At 35.0% G+C, this 17,947-nt stretch overlaps 1 long non-coding RNA gene across 1 annotated transcript; it reads left to right on the top strand.

Annotated features, from left to right (window-relative positions):
• Positions 1 to 15,147: 15,147 nt before the first annotated feature.
• LOC130720241 (uncharacterized) lies at positions 15,148 to 17,148 on the top strand. The gene is made up of 3 exons (XR_009012992.1): positions 15,148 to 15,594; positions 15,675 to 15,769; positions 16,909 to 17,148. It is a non-coding gene; the product is annotated as an uncharacterized LOC130720241 (long non-coding RNA).
• The last annotated feature ends 799 nt before the right edge of the window (positions 17,149 to 17,947 follow it).

The raw sequence follows: 17,947 nt of genomic DNA, 5'->3' as shown, positions 1-17,947 counted from the left end.
AACTTCATTTAATAAAAAAATAGGTACGTCTAACCTGTTGAAGGGATAGGCCATTTGGCACTAAGTTTGTTGAACATTTTTCTTCAAACTTCTCTCATTGGATTTGGTATCTTGTTATCTTCATCTTGTTAGCAGAAGATAGGTTTTTATTTATTCTTGAAAACCTGAACATGGATTTTTGTCCAGAGTAAGGTTTTCTTCAGAACTTCTGACCATTGTACCTCTGAAGTCATTAGATGTTACCCCTTTCAGAAGTTACTCGATCAGAAGCACTTAACCCACTGGTTAAACTTCTATGGTAGACAACAATACACGTGTCACTTCATTTGTGACATAGTTCCTTGAGTCGCGTGGTATATCTGCTATAATGATGATGCCTACTCTCCTCTACTATGCTATTTTCAGACTATCTATTTTATAACCGTTGATTTTGCCTTTAATTTCTTAAAACTGTCAACGGTTACCATTAAACCCACGATATGCACTGTCACACACGATCTCCCACTCACTTACACTTACGGTTTTGAAACTATCCGTGTGCATTGCATTCATTCATATTCTTTCCTCCAACATTTCCTCTTCTCTCTGAACCCTAAACCTCCATCTCTAAGAATCATGGGCAAATCGAGGAAACCTAAGGCGAATGTTTCTGCTTCTACCACACAAACTGCCAAAGATCAAGAGAAGCAAAGATTCGAGGAAGCACAGAAGATTCTGAATGCACCAAATGTAGTCACCTGTACAAAAAAAGTAGAAGAACTGAGTGTGTGCTGCGAAGCAAGAGTTGATTTTGATAATCTTGCTCAACATGGGTTTGATATTAGGGATCAAGTCAATTTGCAAGGATGGTCTGGGTACTTCAACAGGCTCTGTGGTCCAATCTATTACAAGTTGGTTGTCGAGTTCTGGAAGAACGCAGTCTGCAACGACTACTACGTCGTCTCCCATGTACTGGACAAGAAAATTGTGATCTCTGAAGAATCTATAGCAAAACTGCTGGGTATGGAGTTTCAGCAGGGAAAAAAGATCAAGAATGTTGAAGCAAATGTTGTTGGGATGAGGACCGTGGTCAACAAGGCGCTCTATAATAACTGGTCTTACCAGAAAACCAAGTACAGCATTAAGGACTTGAAGTCTGAGATGAAGATTTGGCAGAAGATCTTCATGCAGTGCATTCACCCCAGAACTGGAGGAACTGATTACCTGAATGCAACTCAGAAGGTAATCATGTACTACATTTCAACTGGTGAGCTTATATGTCTGCCATTCCTACTCTTCAATTACCTGAAGGAGTGTGTTGAGAAATCAAGGACCACAACTGGTTCTGAGAACAAGAGGTTCATCTACTACATTCCGTATGGAAGGCTGCTGTCAGACATCTTCGTCCAAAACAAGCTTGTCAAGACTCTATCAGATCTTGGACTCCACGAAGATCTGGCCATGACAATTGGTGATGCTCTCGATGGCATAAAGTTGAAAAAGATGTAGATCATTGAGAAAATTCAAGTTGCTCCCAAAGAAGACACTTCTGATGAAGTTTGTCAGAGGGATTATCCCATTGATGACTTTCCTATTTGGTCCAAGAAGGACAATCCAGCATGCATTCTGGAATATGTCAGGATGCTCAGAAGACAAGGTGATCCAATCACCCTTACAGAATTTGTTAACACTCTTCCTGAAAGTCCTCCTAAGCTGGCTACCAGGAAATCCAGGAGAGCAACAAGCAGCAAGCCCTCAGATCCTAAGGGCAAAGGGATTCTGATAGAGGAACCTGCAAAGAAGAAGGCTGCTTCCAAGACTGTGATCATCAGGGAACCATCTCCTGAAAGGCCTCTGAAGAGAACCTCAGCTCAACAACAACAAATGTCTGATTCTGAAAGCTCAGAAGACACATGGAAAGGCTCCTCAAGTGAGGAGACTGAAGATGAAGACATGCCTCTGGCTAAGAGACGCAAAATTATTCTTGAGGAAGAGGAAGATGAGCAGGATGACCATGAGATCATCCAGAATGTGATTCAAGGTATAAGGGAAGCTTCAGATGCTGAAGAATCCACTGATTCTGATGCTATTCCCCGAGTGAAGAGAAGGAAGCTTCCTCTGAGGGGACCACTTCAGCAGAAGGAAACAGCAGCAGAACAAGCATCTGAACCAACTTCAGAAGTACAGAGGGAAAGAAGATCTAAACGGACTTCTGATCCAGCAAGGGCTGCAAGTCTCACCAGAACCTCACCCATCAGAAGCCCAGTAAGGTAATTACTGAAAGCATTAACTCTGATTCTGCTTTAGTAGTTATACCTGAGCAACCTATGCCTATATCTACCTCTCTGCCTACCTCAACCCAAACAGAACCTATTCAACCTGAAACACAACCTCAAACACAGGCTGAACCTCAAGCTCCCAAATCTACCATCCAAACAGCTACCACAGCCATCCCTTCAACTCCAATTTACACCTCTTCCACATCCATCCCAAGTGAACCAATACCTCCTTTCAATTCCTTCATTCAAGGTATTGTTCAACATGAGGCCACTCTGAGAACCTTAGTTCAACAGTTCTCTCCCAAGCCTGCATCCACTTCACACACCCTCCTCATAACCCAGACTGGTGAGATCCCTGCTGAGGCAGAAAAAGAGGATGATGATGATGTTCAGATCCTTGTACCGCCCTTCAATGTGAAGCCTCTTCAGCAAATTGCTTCCAATTTTGAAGATCAGATTCCAGATGCTGCTGAGACTTCTTATGTGTCCTTGTCCAGCTACTCAGCAGTCAACTCACAGGATCTGAGTTTCACTTCACCTGAGAAGGCTGTCACCTCAAGGCAAAGGCCAGACACTATCTCAGAAGCTGAGCACATGGCTGAATCAGATCACTCAGGGATAGTGAAGGATCATGAGATTGCTTCCACTCACTCAGAACAACTCAGACCTGATTGCTCAAATGCCTCAAGCTCAAATACTGCCAAAACTTCTCAGCCTGACTTAACTCTGGCAACCTCCCTCAGACCTCAGAATCTTATTGAGCTTATTCAGGAATTCTCTGAAGAGGCAACCCGAAGACTTCAATGGTTATATCAGGTAACTGATAATCAGTTTGATGCCTCCTTAGTGGATAGTCTATGGTCTGCATTTGGAAGATGGTCAGAGAACAGAGGTTATGACTTTCAGAAGCAGCTGGACAGTGAAAAGCGCATTAGAATTCATAATGCATCTGAAAGAGCATATGAGCAAAGGCAGAGAGTGCTGCATAAGGTCTGTGAACCTTTGAGAAGAGCTGTGGCTGCAAGAGATTCTGTCATCTCTGAATGTACTTTAGATGATGCTGAGATAATATCAGAAGAGGCCGCAGAAGAAAGTTCTGAAGGGATAGTGATTCTGGAAGATGCTGTTGTTAATGAAGTTGAGCAGCAAGAACAAATTCAAGTTGATACTGCAGTGTTTTCAGAATCTAAAGTTGCTACTCATACTCAAGCTCCAGAAGCTCCTCCCTCAGCTCCTGCTCCAGAAGTTGCTACTCTTGCTGCCAGAATTGACCGCATTCAAGATGATCAGCAGAGACTATTTCAGATGGTTGAGCAGCAAGGGATTGTTCAGATAGAACAGAGCAGGCAGATTCATGAATCTTCTCGCAGAATGGAAAATATGATGAAACTCCTGCTTGAGAATCTTCCCTCCTCTTCCAAACCTTGAATTTCCTCTCATTTTTCTTGCATGCATGTATTTGTCTTAACTTCATTAATTTTATGTTGACTATGTTAATTGCTTTATCTATGATTCAATGCACCGTTCTTAGTAACTCACATGCCTTTATGTTTTGTTAAGTTTTATGCATGTTTTTCTGTTACTTTTCTTCCTTATAATCTCTGCAATCCTTCTTCTTCATCACACCGCAATTCACCTCTCCATCAATCGCTTCAATATTCCTTATCTTCTTGTTCAAAAATGACCACTGTCGAGTTAATTTCTGACCTCAAGACTATGGTATTTGACCAAGTCTTTCCATGGAGCGTAAATCTATCTTCTTCTCAGTTCTCTCAAGCTATTGAGAAGATTGAGAATCTTCTGAAATGTTGGCTCACACCTCATCAAACTTACTGTCTTCAGAACCTTCAACAAGTTCTGAATGATCTCCTCAGTCTGATCGCTCGTCGGAAGGACGTTGAAGATCAATTTCAGGGCATTTGCATGCTTCTGGAATATGAAGAAGAATATGCAGATCAAGAGGCTGTCCAGGAGAATCAAGCTTTGAAGGAAGACCTGGCTACCCAGTTAGCCTCAATTGATCAGGACATACGTCCTCTGCACCTTCAACTTCTCTACATGAAGGACTCTAGAGCCTTCCTATGTATTTAGGATTAGTCCTCTTCATTTCTCTTTTTCCTTTGTACTCTTTCTGCGTTCATTAATAATAACGTCTGTTATTTGCTTTCCGTGTTATTGTTATTGTTGATTTTTCACTCTTTTTGATTATGACAAAAAGGGGGAATACACATAAAATGGTTTTTGATAAACTTTTATACTATATAAAACCAGTAGAGGAGAATAAGTATTAAAAACTTATAGCACATAGATTTTGTCAAGCATCTCAAAAAGGAATACATTTTGACGCCTCATTCTAATTATATCTGGACGAGACTATATGCTATTATGTGATATACGCTAAGTTCTGAACCATCACTTCTGATGAGTATACATCTATTCAAGCGTAAAATCTGATCACATAACCAGACTCCGAATCTCCACATTGGCTTAATAGCTCTTTTGGTCCCTCACTTATCACAATTTTGCTCTTTTGGTCTCTTTAGAAAAAAATTAGCAAAATTAGTCCCTCACATTTATACACTTTTGCAGTTTTAGTCTAAATAGGGATCATTTTTGCAAATAAATAAGCAATGTGGAGGACCAAAAGTGCTAATTTTGTTAGTAGGGACCAAAAGTGCAAAACCGTGATAAGTGAGGGACCAAAAAAGCTATTAAGCCAAAATGTTATTAAGAAGTTGATTTTTAATTTTCAGATAAATACTTCAATTTTTATTCAATTATATGATCATTTTTCGTTCAATTATATTACCAAATTTTATTCAATTACATTATCAAATTTTTAGTATATTTGATCTAATAAAATGTTAATTATATTTCATAATATATTATAGATTATAAACTAATACATGTTTTAATTCATAAAAAACAGTGACCGTGCATCGCACGGGTTACTACCTAGTTAGAAACAACCAGGTAACAAATCTGCACAATATCTTTGAGTATTGATTAAAGGTGCAAATTCCAACTTCCATAAATAGCTCCAAATCAAAACCCCCTTGAACCGGGTTTGATTACACAAAGAATATTCCTTGGCGCAACACAGAAGCTTCCAACAATACCCTAAATTGAACACAAAGTAATCAACTCAAAGCTTCACAATAAACAGCCAACTCACAATAGATGTGCAGGGACAGATGTCATAGGCAAGATGTTACAACATCGGGCCCGACATGTTTGCACAAAAACATACTTAGCTAAAATGCAGACAATCAAACAAAGGAACAACGACGACCCTTAACTTTTCTATGCATGTGAGGAATCAATATTTAGGAAAGTAAGTTATAGATATTCACTCGTGTGAGGAATCAGTGAAGTAGGGTAGAAATGGTGTAGATGAATCATGGATATGAATGAATTTGCATATAGAATCATAAGACACTAGTAGTTAAACGCTGAACTCTAAGTCCAACAGTTTTCTCTCTTGATATCTATCCTTTATATTCTCACTTTGTTTAAATGTGCATTAAGTTACCGAAACAATCATCAATCTTTTGGAAATCCATTGCTTGAGTAGTCTAACCAGAGAACGACATTTGTGTTAGCAATTCCCTACGGATACGACAAAACCATATGCTATACTAAAATTGAATCTTGAGGATTTTTAAAGTAGTATCGGTGTAGAAAAATCTTTCAACAGCTTCGTGCTGAGTTCGATGCTCAGCTCGAACAAGAAGTCACAAATCGATTGCTTCGACAATAGCAACTGAGGGAGGAGAAGAACGCTCAAAGGTCTCTCCAATGTTAAGAGTGTACAAGCTTGTTTGATGCATGGCCAAATGCTTCTTTGCAACCATATATCACCTTGTTGGGACTGTTAAATGCATAAGGCAATTGTTTCTAAGGGTAATGATGAAAGTTTTATCCAATGTCTTAAAAGTCATGTTTTAATTTTAATTAACTTCTTTGATCCGACAAACAATAGAGTTTTATTTGTGCATTTGTAATTTGAAAGTAAAACTCCGTTTATTATATGAAAAGTTCATTTCAAAAAAGTTTTATGAAAAGTCTAAAAAGCACGCAAAATCATGTTAAAGCACACAAATCACACATGTTATACCACTAGATAGTGACCCGTGCGATGCATGGTTGCTAATTTTAATTATAACCAACAATTTGTTATGAATATAAATTAATTACTATTTCATGGTTGTATTAAACTTTGAGATGTAGGGTATGAAAACATACATTCCCCAACAATATCTATTTCAAATATAACTTTCCACAATACATGTGCTAAAAAATACACACAAAACATGGGATAATCGGGAGTAGCATTTTGGCTACTACTCTCTTTATAACGTATATTGACATTGATGGAGCTTTTAGCAGTGTTATTAGCTTGGGATTCAGCTCATACTATATAAGTGTGAAGTTAACTCTCCCCTTACTAATAAATATTATTAATGTGTAATAATTTTTGGATCCTAAAATTGTGTTATTTTTTAAAAATTCAACACAACTAATAAGATAATTGATCCATTCAGCTAAGCTGAACAAACAATAAACTTCTTTGGACTTGAAAGTCAAATCAACTACCGTACATTTATCCACTAATCAAGCACATAATGCTTACAACAACTAAAACTACTGCATCTAGATGATAGTATATGACATGCTAATTATCAATTTGGGGGATGACAAACCTAAACAACCAATTCAACACAAAAGATTACATAATCAATTAATACTTACTTCAAAATAACTTTATGCAATATCATGAAACCCACGGGTGGAGTACAAAAGGATATAATGACCACAAAGCTAGGACTTCATGAGAAAATAAATCAACAAAAAATATAGAACAGGTTGATGTTGATGCTGTCAGATGCTATTTTTTTATGAGCGAAAAGTTTTAATTAAGAAGAAGCATAATGGGTGCTTCAACCTATTACAAAAAGACATGCTGGAAGTTAGAAATAACCAACCATAAAAATTGAAACAGAACCTGCATAATCCAAACCTACCAAACTATCCCAACGATTCTCAGAAAACCAGTAGAAGCCACTTTTGTGCAAGGTTGTTCAAAGGAAAATCAAAGTCATGATGACTCAAGCTTTCAAAAGAGGAACAAGTCTCCTTAAGAAGTAATCCCTTATCTTATCTAATTTGATTTCATTTTTCTTTAATAAAATTCGTGATATGCAACATATGTATACATAAATTAATTATCCTCTCAATAAATTATAGAAGAAGCCTAGTTTTCTTATGGCCAATAATAATTCAAAAATAATAGTCTAATTTGCTCATTTAAATTTTTGTGTACATCGGAAAGATAAATTGCATCCGCCAGGAATCGATCCTTGAACCTCTCCCTACTCAACACATATGTCTTCAGCTCCTACCACTTGAGATATTCTACGGGTAAATAATTATTCATTGATGCATACTCTTTATTTTTTTTTAAAACATTATCATATCTTTAAGATTCAAAAGCATTATTTAAAGAGGAAATTATTATCTTCATAATGCTATGATTCCATGCACATTAAATTTATTCCCAAGGTCAATTTTTCCTAATTATCATGGCAAATCTCTAGATTAATTTCCTTAGTTAATAAACAATTTTCTAACCATAATTCCAAAGCCTAGTCACACATACAACAACAACAACAGGGAGGAATAGTTTCTTTTCTTTTTCAAAGGGTCAAAGCATAGAAAACCTATAAACTAAATTCAATTTTTTTAAAGTGATTGAGCAAATACCTCTAAGGATTTTACGAAAAACAACGAAGAATTTGAATATCCTCTACTTCCAAGCACCCAAAGGCTCCAACCAACAAGATCTTCACAAGAGTAAGCTTGAATCTTCCTCAAGGAGAAAGAGAGAGAGGAACACGGGTTGATTGAGAGAGAGAGAGAGAGAGAGAGGTTCTTGAGGAGTTGATGATTTTCTCAGGAAAATATTAAGTGAGAAAAGAGAGCTCAAGTGAATGAAAAATCTCAAGCTAGAAAGGCCAATTTATAGAAATGGTTGGGCCAAGGATTTCCAACTCTCCAATTATCCCCTTTAATTATTAATTAATTTCAGAATATAAAATCACTTTCCCACCCCCTTTTCTATAATTTTCTCTCAACCCTAAAAACACGGGTTGAGAGAGAGAGAGAGAGAGAGAGAGAGAGAGAGAGAGAGAGAGAGAGAGAGAGAGAGAGAGAGGTTCTTGAGGAGTTGATGATTTTCTCAGGAAAATATTAAGTGAGAAAGGAGAGCTCAAGTGAATGAAAAATCTCAAGCTAGAAAGGCCTATTTATAGAAATGGTTGGGCCAAGGATTTCCAACTCTCCAATTATCCCCTTTAATTATTAATTAATTTCAGAATATAAAATCACTTTTCCACCCCCTTTTCTATAATTTTCTCTCCCTTAGCCAAAACCCTAGTCTAGGTTAATTTGTAGAATATTCCAATTAATCTTTAGCATTTAATTGGAATATTCTACAAATTAACCCAGACAAGGGTTTTGGCTCACGGAGAAAAATTATAGAAAAGGGGGTGGAAAACTGATTTTATATTTGAAATAATATCTAATCTAGATAAATCACACATAATAGTAATAATATAAATAATATTATGATATTGTTAAAATACTTAAATGCCCGTAATCTATTTTATAGGGTCTTTTTTTAGAGAGCAAAATAATTTATTAAAAAGAAAAGCAAAGTACAACCCCATAAGGGGGCCGACAAAAACCAAACAACAAACGAAACACCAGAAAAAAACTAGAGAGCCCATAAGCCAAGATTACCCAAAAATCAACCACAAGGACCCAACAACCTAATATAATGTACAACTTCTCAAAGCTAAGAATAAAGAGAAATCCTCACAATGAGTAGAAAGCTTGATAGTTTAGGACTCGCAGAAGTCGGTATTTGCAACCTACATAGGTTCATACCTGAACCTGCAGAGGTTCTGCAAAACGTTTTTGTAGCATAGCTTGAAGAGGCTAAGGCAAAGACTACTTTCGTGGAGAAACAAAGTCAAACTCAATGTATCTTGTGGAAGATTTGATGGAAAATCCCTTAGGTCGTAAGAAAATTGCTTGTGTGATCTTCTATCACTTATATATGTTATTTATCGTTTATATTATATTTTTTTTCGAAAGAAGAAAATATATTAATGAGGAAATAGACATGAAATACACCAGTTAGCAAAAGTAAAAACATCTCCAAAAAATATAGCTGAAGGATCACTAAATGACTGAGGAATATGTATTTTGTTGCTTATCTTTTAAAGTTTCAATTGAAGGGTTGAACCTGTTCATAACGTGCTAATATTTAGAATATGATTTAATCTGATTCTAAGTTTTAAAATGTGTTGATAGTAAGGTGACTAGAGATAAGAGTTCTTTGCTGGAAAAAACAAGAATTAAATGAACATAATTCAACTTCATTCTTGTGTCATCTCGGATTACCTGCAAAGGTTACATCAATAAGGATATAGGATTTCAGTACATATTATTTCTCCTTTTCACAAGGATGTCAACATTAAGAAAGACATGATTTAGCATCAAAACTTAGTGTCAGCCATGACTCTGATGCTAATAAACGTTTCTTAGCGTCATTCAGTCTGACTCCAAATTGAAGCAAAGCATTAAAATTTTGTTTCATGTTACTTAAAAGTAGCATCGGTCTGCCCGATGATATTTAGCATCGGTTACGCGCCTACTCTACTGGCCTTAAAGGTCGACACTACATCATTTCGTAAACTAGCGCCAACTTGACCTAATGCTAAATAAAAGTCTGAGATCCTTCTAACTTGCCAATATACCCTTTATCTCCCTTATTAATTTTGACTCCTCATTGATACTAATTAATTAAAGTTAAAAGTATAATTGGTAAAACTTAATTAATGTTGTCCTGAAATTTTTAAAGTAACAAATAACTAGGAGCAAAATATATATTAAAACTATAACATATATAAAGGAAATGAGTATTTTTATTTATATTTTCCGTTGAACAACAAAACTAATAATGGTTTGTTGCTTCACCATGATATTTTCTTCAACCACTGGTTTCGTGGATGGTACTGATGGTAAAAATAGGCTCCATCTGGTCTAATACTTCGCCAACATTGCGAATCACAGTGAAGATCATCATGATGGGCATTATAAACATCAAATCTTATTTTCGTACTATTCCATGCAAAATTGCACCAAAACAAAGTAGAGCCAATAATATTCATATTAAATTTCCACTCTATATAGTGTCCAGTCATAATATAATGTTCGCCGATATCATCATCCTTTGATTGACAATGGGCATAAAGCTGGGTATAAAAATCACCCAAGTCATTTTGAATACGCACATGAATTCTATCTGGTTGACTCTGTACATGTATTATAGACTTATCTGTTGCAATGATCACCAAGACAGAAGCTATTGTAACCAACAACTTCAACATATTTTTGTTCGAGCTCTCCTCTCTATTTTTAAGTATTGTACACAAAGCAGCATCGTAAATTGAAATTTATAAACACATTGATATAAATGCTCCATAGAGAAATCTTTGACTTTTGTGAGAACTATTGACCATATCCTTGCATTAATAGTAAAAAGTTCCACCTCTCAGTATCGGTGTATTAATTTAGCGATTGATGGCCTTATATATTTAGAAGATTCGTTCCATATAATCAATATATGTATGACTGAAAATGACTTAACTTATACATAATTAACAAGCTAAGAAAGAAATTACTCATATTTAAAATCAAAAATTATTCTTATTTAAATTTCAATAAGTAATCACAACTTAAGAAATATTCAAAAGAAATAACATAATAATAACAATAATAATAAATAAAATTGACTTGACTTTTACATTAGTAAAATATTAATTAGTTACTTATCATAGTTTATAATAATTATTAATTTTAAAAATTTTCCATCCCCCATATATTAAAATTATTTTAATTTTAGTTATTAATCAAATTTTGAGGATTTTTTAAATATTTAAATAAAACTACACTAAACTTTATACGTTAAAAATATATTAATTATTAAAATTAACGATATCTATATATATATATATAAGTTAATTTAATTTGACCTATACATGAATAATAATACTAATTATTTATTACCAACCTTTATATTTTTCAATATATTAATAACAAACGTAAATGCTTTAGGTTTTTCATGTTTAAAAATAAAATTGTCATTAGAGATATTTTTTAATAAATAATAATGATAATATAAAGTAAAAGTAAAATTGACTCAATTTATAATAATATGTTTTATTTATTAAAGTAAAAGCTTCCATATGCCATTTTTCTGAAGAGGCATGGGTGCCTCCCCTTTCCTAGCCATTGATTTATAACATTTTAATTGAATGATTCGGATCAGTTGAGGAAAATAATTATGGCTTGGTCCTATGCACTATTCAAAATATATCTCTGGTCCTATTACATTTTTATATTCACGTAAATGACTGCAATGTTTATCCAATCCAGTATAGATGCTATTAGTTTTGATATCTTAAAATTAGTCCTAACTATATATACACAAAACCATGGATTAAATTCATTTTTTGTATCCAAAATCTAAAGGATCCATTGTTCTTCTCTCTTCTCCAAACTTACTTTCTCCTTCTCCTACGAGTGAAAATGGATTAAACCAAATGAGGATGGAGAGTGGTGGATCCAAAAGCGGGGATTGTGCATTGATGAGTTGTGGATCTAAAACTAGGGTTGTCCATGTCAAAAAATATGTTTATGGTTTGGTGATAACAATCTCATAGATAAGTATAGTGAAAGAATAGAAAAATAATTGCATAAAACTATTCTTACTTTCTGGGTTCCATAAGTGGTAACTAGCTAGGAAAAATAATTTTATGTTGTTGTTTGTTCAATGTTTGGTGAGAATTTGTGCAAAATCTGTGTCTCCTTGATGTTCCTTGTCTAGTCACGGTCCCAACAAGTCATACTAGAGCTTTGATGGGGACTTGAGGTGGCCGGAATCATCATTTTCGAAAATGACCCATTTTTAAAAGTTCCCAAAATGAAAATCTGAGGTCATGGATGGATTCAGAAGGCTGAGACGAGTCCGGAACAAGTTCCGGAATCTCAAACGGAGCCCGGACAAAGCCACACTCTCCCGCACTTTCCGGCGAGGTGGCCGGAGAGTGACCCCACTCTCGGCCACGCGCCCCACTCGCGCTAGAGGAAGAAGGAGAGTGGCGGCCACTCTCGGCTGTGAGACACACGCACCTGATGACGTCAGAGACGTGACGTGGCTTGTTCTCGTGCTGACATGTGGCAGAATGTGTTTTTTGGAAATTTTGGGTCATTTTTATCCGTTTTGGGTCCAAGAGGAGTCGATTCTAAGGTTTTCGACCGTTCCGGACGCAATGGTGTGGTTCGTTTCTTGAAAATCTTTCCAGATTTGCAAATAGGATCAGATATTGGCCTTTGAATAAACTTAAGTAATGTGTTTTTTTAATAATTTTTGTCATTTTTATCCGTTTTGGGTCCAAGAGGAGCCGATTCTAAGGTTTTCGATCATTCCAGAAGCAACGGTGGTATTCATTTCATGAAAATCTTTCTAAATTTGCGGATATGATTAGATCAATTCTAATATTTAAATGAATACTAGTGAATTGATGGATAATGACACTTTTAACCTAATTTAGTTATTCTAAAGTCTACGTTAAACTAGGATTATCCATTTTAATGACCTCTTAACTTAATGTTAGTTATTCCATTGACCCTTTTAAACGAATGTTAGTTATACTATTATCTCGATTAGACTATGGTTAGTTATTCTAATGACCCTCCTAACTGAAGCTTAGTTATACTATAGTCTCAGTTAAACTAGAGTTTGTTATTCTATAGTCTCAGTTAAACTAGAGCTTGTTATTCTATAGTCTCAGTTAAACTAGAGCTTAAATCAGGGTTATCTATTATAGTGGTTCTCTTAACTTAAGATTAGTCAACTTGTGTTAGCGCAAAAAAAAAGAGTCAAAGTATTAAAAAAAGGGCCATCAGCCAAACAAAATACCAACAGAATGGGCTAATGCAAAAAATCCCAGATATGCGTTTTTGGCTCCAAAAAAGGAAGGGTCAGCAGCAAAAAAAACTAGCCCAAGAAAAAAAAATCAAATCCTTATAGAAAAGTGAAGGGCCATCAGCCAAACAAAAAAAACCAACAGAATAGGCTAATGCAAAAAGGCCCAGATATGTGTTTTTTGCACCAAAAAATGAGGGGCCAGCAGATGAAAAAAAAAAACTAGCCCATTTTTCTTTTTTCTTCTAATTTAATTTATGAGCTTTTTCTAAGGATTTTTTAATATCAAAAACATACTTTTGAGACTTTAATTCACAGTTTTTGAAATTAATAAAATCTCACTTTGATTGATTAATCTGAGTTAAAATAAATGATTAACTAATTGTTGGTTGTTATTATAAATACTCTTAATTATGTTGATAATCATAATAAAGAGGAGGGATGAAAAAATGAACTACAGCAGGTGGAGATGAATCTTATCCTTCTCGACCACTTTAAGCATTAACTTCATGATGATTAAACTCTTTGATTTGGACCCTCGAGAGTTACGACACACCTCAGAGAACCCCATGATGAAGAGGAAATTATAGAACATTTACACTTGGACCTTGAACTAGGGTTAGTTATTTAATAGTCCTGATTAAACTATGATTACATGTTCTACTAACTTTAATAACCTAAGGTTAGTTATTCAATAGTCTCTAGCTAGGGTTAGTTATTCTAGTTACACTCTTAACTTAAGGTTAGTTGTTTTAATAGTTCTGATTAAACTAGAGTATCTATTCTAATGACCATATTGGTAGGACAGGCCACAATTATAGCATCTGTAAAGAATATTCGATCAAGATGAACCATATGGATGATCAAGATGAACCATGTGGATGATCAAGATGAACATGATGGATGATTGTGATCATAATGATGGATGTCATGATGGGTGGTCAATATGATCATGATAGATAATTAGGATGAACCTGATGGATAGCCAGGATGAAACTCATGGAGGATCAAAATTATCACGATGGATGGTCAAAATGAAATTGATGTTAGATTATATTTATATAAAAAGGTCAAGAGTGACTTGTCAGAAAGTCGACCATGTTGAACCAACACATCGTTAACTAATCTCGATCTTAAGTTCCTAATATTTGCTAGTTCAAGCAAGATTATTGACATGTCAAAACAACATAACTAGGCATATAAAGCTTTTAAGTTTTTAAGATTAGATATTTCGGTTAAGATCAACTTGTCGAAACAACCTGATAAAGTTTTCAAGGTTGATAAGTTACAAAGATTAGCCAACTTGACGTGTTCATATATACAATCTAAAGTTTAATTGGATGTATGTGTAAAGTGTAAACAAAGTTTACACCGTCGGTGCATACACATTTAATTATTCAAGTAAATAACTGATTTTATTCTACTAATAATTAAATAGAGATTGATTTTTATGCACTAACAGTGTAAATAAGTTTACACAGGTTCAATCATATCTCAATTTTTTGGCTCATAATTAATTTTAAATTTAATAATATTTAAAATAGGAAATAGAAGGTTGTGATTGATGATTGTGTAAAACTTTTTATACTGTCAGTGCATAAAAATTAACATCAACGAAATAACCTGATTTTAATTTTTGGCGCTCAAAATTAAAATTTTCCCACTCATATTTTGATTTTTTTTAGATTAAAACACTGATTTTAGTCAATTGATTTTACCTGTGAGCTCCTCCTTTTTTGGCTTATTTTAATCTTTCTGCTCCTTTTAGAGTTCCCCTCTTCCTTCTTTTAGTTTCCCTCTTTTATTCATCTGTCAAAGTATTCAGGACTCAATTGGAGAGAGAAAAAATAAAAGATTATAGAAATCTTATCTCTATCGTACTTGAGATTTTCTATCTCACTAATCTGTCCTTTTCATCTTACTCTCACATTTTCACTATCTCTTTATCTCTACCTCTTCTGCATCTCCTTATCACTTTACAGTTGGATCCGGTTCCTCTCCGGCGTCTTACCGCACACGGCCGTTGAAGCTCATGACCGTCGTCGCGTCTCATCGTTCTATCTCCGCTCTCGGTGCTGGCCTGCTCACCATATTCCATTCTTCTTCTCCTTCTCTCACGACAGCCAACATGGCTCCTCCTTCCTCCACAGAGCCAAGCACCATCGTCGCTTCTTCTGTTCCAGGCGAGCCACACCCACACCACCAGCAAACCGCGAGCTCCTTCCCTTCCATGGTTGTGAAGCCATCACCACTCCCAAGCTCCATCACTTGGTTATTCAGGTAGTGAACAATGACCCTCCACTTGTTCACCTTCGTCGTTTTGCAGTCCTCCGATGTCATTTTGGGTTTTTTTTTTGCAGGATGCAAAAGTGTTCATGGTTGGCACTGGCGGAATTGGCTACGGACTCCTCAAGACTCTAGCCCTATCCTGTTTCTCTGACATAAACATCGTCAGGTTCATTTCTTCTCTTGTTTTTAAGGGTTTTTCAGAATTTGAAATATCAGTTTCTTTTTTAGGGTTTTGAGTAAATGGGGTTTTTGTGTTTTTGTTTTTTTTTTTCATGGGTATTTACTTTTGTGGGTATCTGTGGAAACTTGCAAAATCTTAGCTTTATGGTTTTTTATTGTAAGTCTGAAAGTGTTACCCATGTTGAAATTTTCGAAAACTAAGTCATGGATACAGCAAGGAGATGCCTTTTGTGCTTTGAGAACCTTGTTTTGTGTATTGGAGGAATGCAAAATTGTTTTTTTTTTTCTTTAACGGATGAAATATTAGCTTAGCTTGGATAATGACTATTGTTTGTGGTATATTGCTGAATAAGAAAATATCTATTTGCTTAAATCTGAATTATAAGGATAATTACTATTGTTTGTGTTGTGGTATATTGTTGAATCTGAAAATCTCTATTTGCTTGAAATTATCAATATATCTCTATTATATGATGAATCTCCCCCACCCCCCTAAATAGTATCATGTTCAATTAATAGCTGATTTTTGGTCCTAAAGTTGATGTCACTTATCAATGTATTTTGAAATTTTAACTAAGCTAGAGAATCTATTTGCCAAATTCTTAACTAAACCAGTCAACAACGGTGCAAGCCAGGAAAAACTGAAAATCCAGTGGTTAATCAATTTTAACTAGATCCAAATCTACATGCTCAGGCGGCACAGTTCCTTCACTTCTGTCAGTTCCAAGTAACACCTTTTTATGTGAATTTATTGTTAGAATATAAATTAGACTTGACCTTTATTACTTTTTGAATTATAAGGACAGATGCAACACTATAGCCTAGGGAGTAGATATCAACACTAGATATCAAAGATGAGTAAAGAATAGCATCAACAACTTCACGTTGATGTTTCCTTTTTGAAATTTCAGCAGCTTTATTGTGATTAGGAGCTCTACCTTGACTATTTGCATCTCTGTTCTCTCTTTATGACATCTTTTCATGGTGGAAGCAGAAACTTTTGTAGAACTGGTTATTGGAACTGGCTTTTGTAGAAGTAGCATTGGTGTTATTAAAAAAACTCTTTAATTAGCCTTGAAATTGGTTAATATTGAATCTGAAACTATAAATTTGTGCTATATACAGGTGGATCATACAAGAACCCATTTGTGATTGAAGCATAGTGGTGACTAGAATTACAAACTCAAGTGTGAAGAATTTCCACCAAAGCAACTAAAGTTTCAACTTTGAAGTTGAAAAATCAAGTGTGAAGAACATCTATCAAGAACAAGACTTTTGTACTCATTTCATTAGTATAAGATATCAAGAACATGATATTTGAACTCCTTGTACTCGTTACCTGTACCATGTTGTAACAAAAGTGAAGATAACAATAAAATTATTTTGTCCAATTCCTTGTGACAGGATTTATTCTTAACTAGGTAATATGGGATAATTATATCTTCACACCTCAAAAATGAGGTGTGGAGAAGTGTAGGAAGAGAGAGATAGGAAGAAAGGAGAGAGAAAGTAAAGATGTGATAGATGATTTGATTGATAGAAAAAAGAGAAATAGATAGAAATGAAGGTGGAAAATAAGTGAAAAGGTGTGTATATATCATAATTCGGTAATATGTGATATGTAGGGGGCGATAAGTAACAAGATCAAATTTATAATCAATTCTTAAACTAGTTTTCTTTGCACAAGACATTGTTAGGAATTGGATGATACTTGACCGAACTACAAATAGCATATTCAGGCTCTCAATATAGTATAGCTTAAAATCTAGTGTTTCACAAAGTCAACAACAAAAAAGAAGAGGTGATGATTCAAGTGCTACACAAAGTCAAGAAACTACTATGTTAACTCAAGATGCGCCTACAGAAGTAATGACACTTTAAGCCCATTTGGCATCAATAATTCCACTAGTTTATTTTTTGTACAAATTTTATGATCACAGAGTTCTTTAATCACATACAGCTAGTGAAAAACCAAATCTCAGCAATCAGAGATGGCGTATGAATATAGAAGAGTTGAGATAAGGTCCAACGAAATATGTGAGAGGATGTGTTTAAGTGCATTGTTAAGTGTGTGGATATGAAGTGATGGAGCACAATGACATAAAGTTGAAGTGCATTAGGAAGCGTGTCGACATAAAGCTGACATAAAGATGATGACATCGTG

The sequence above is a fragment of the Lotus japonicus genome, chromosome 5 (genome assembly GCF_012489685.1).
Source record: "Lotus japonicus ecotype B-129 chromosome 5, LjGifu_v1.2".
Classification (NCBI taxonomy): Eukaryota; Viridiplantae; Streptophyta; class Magnoliopsida; order Fabales; family Fabaceae; genus Lotus; species Lotus japonicus.
The sequence above is the reverse complement of the archived record's forward strand: the minus strand, read 5'-3'. Positions and strand labels throughout refer to the sequence as shown.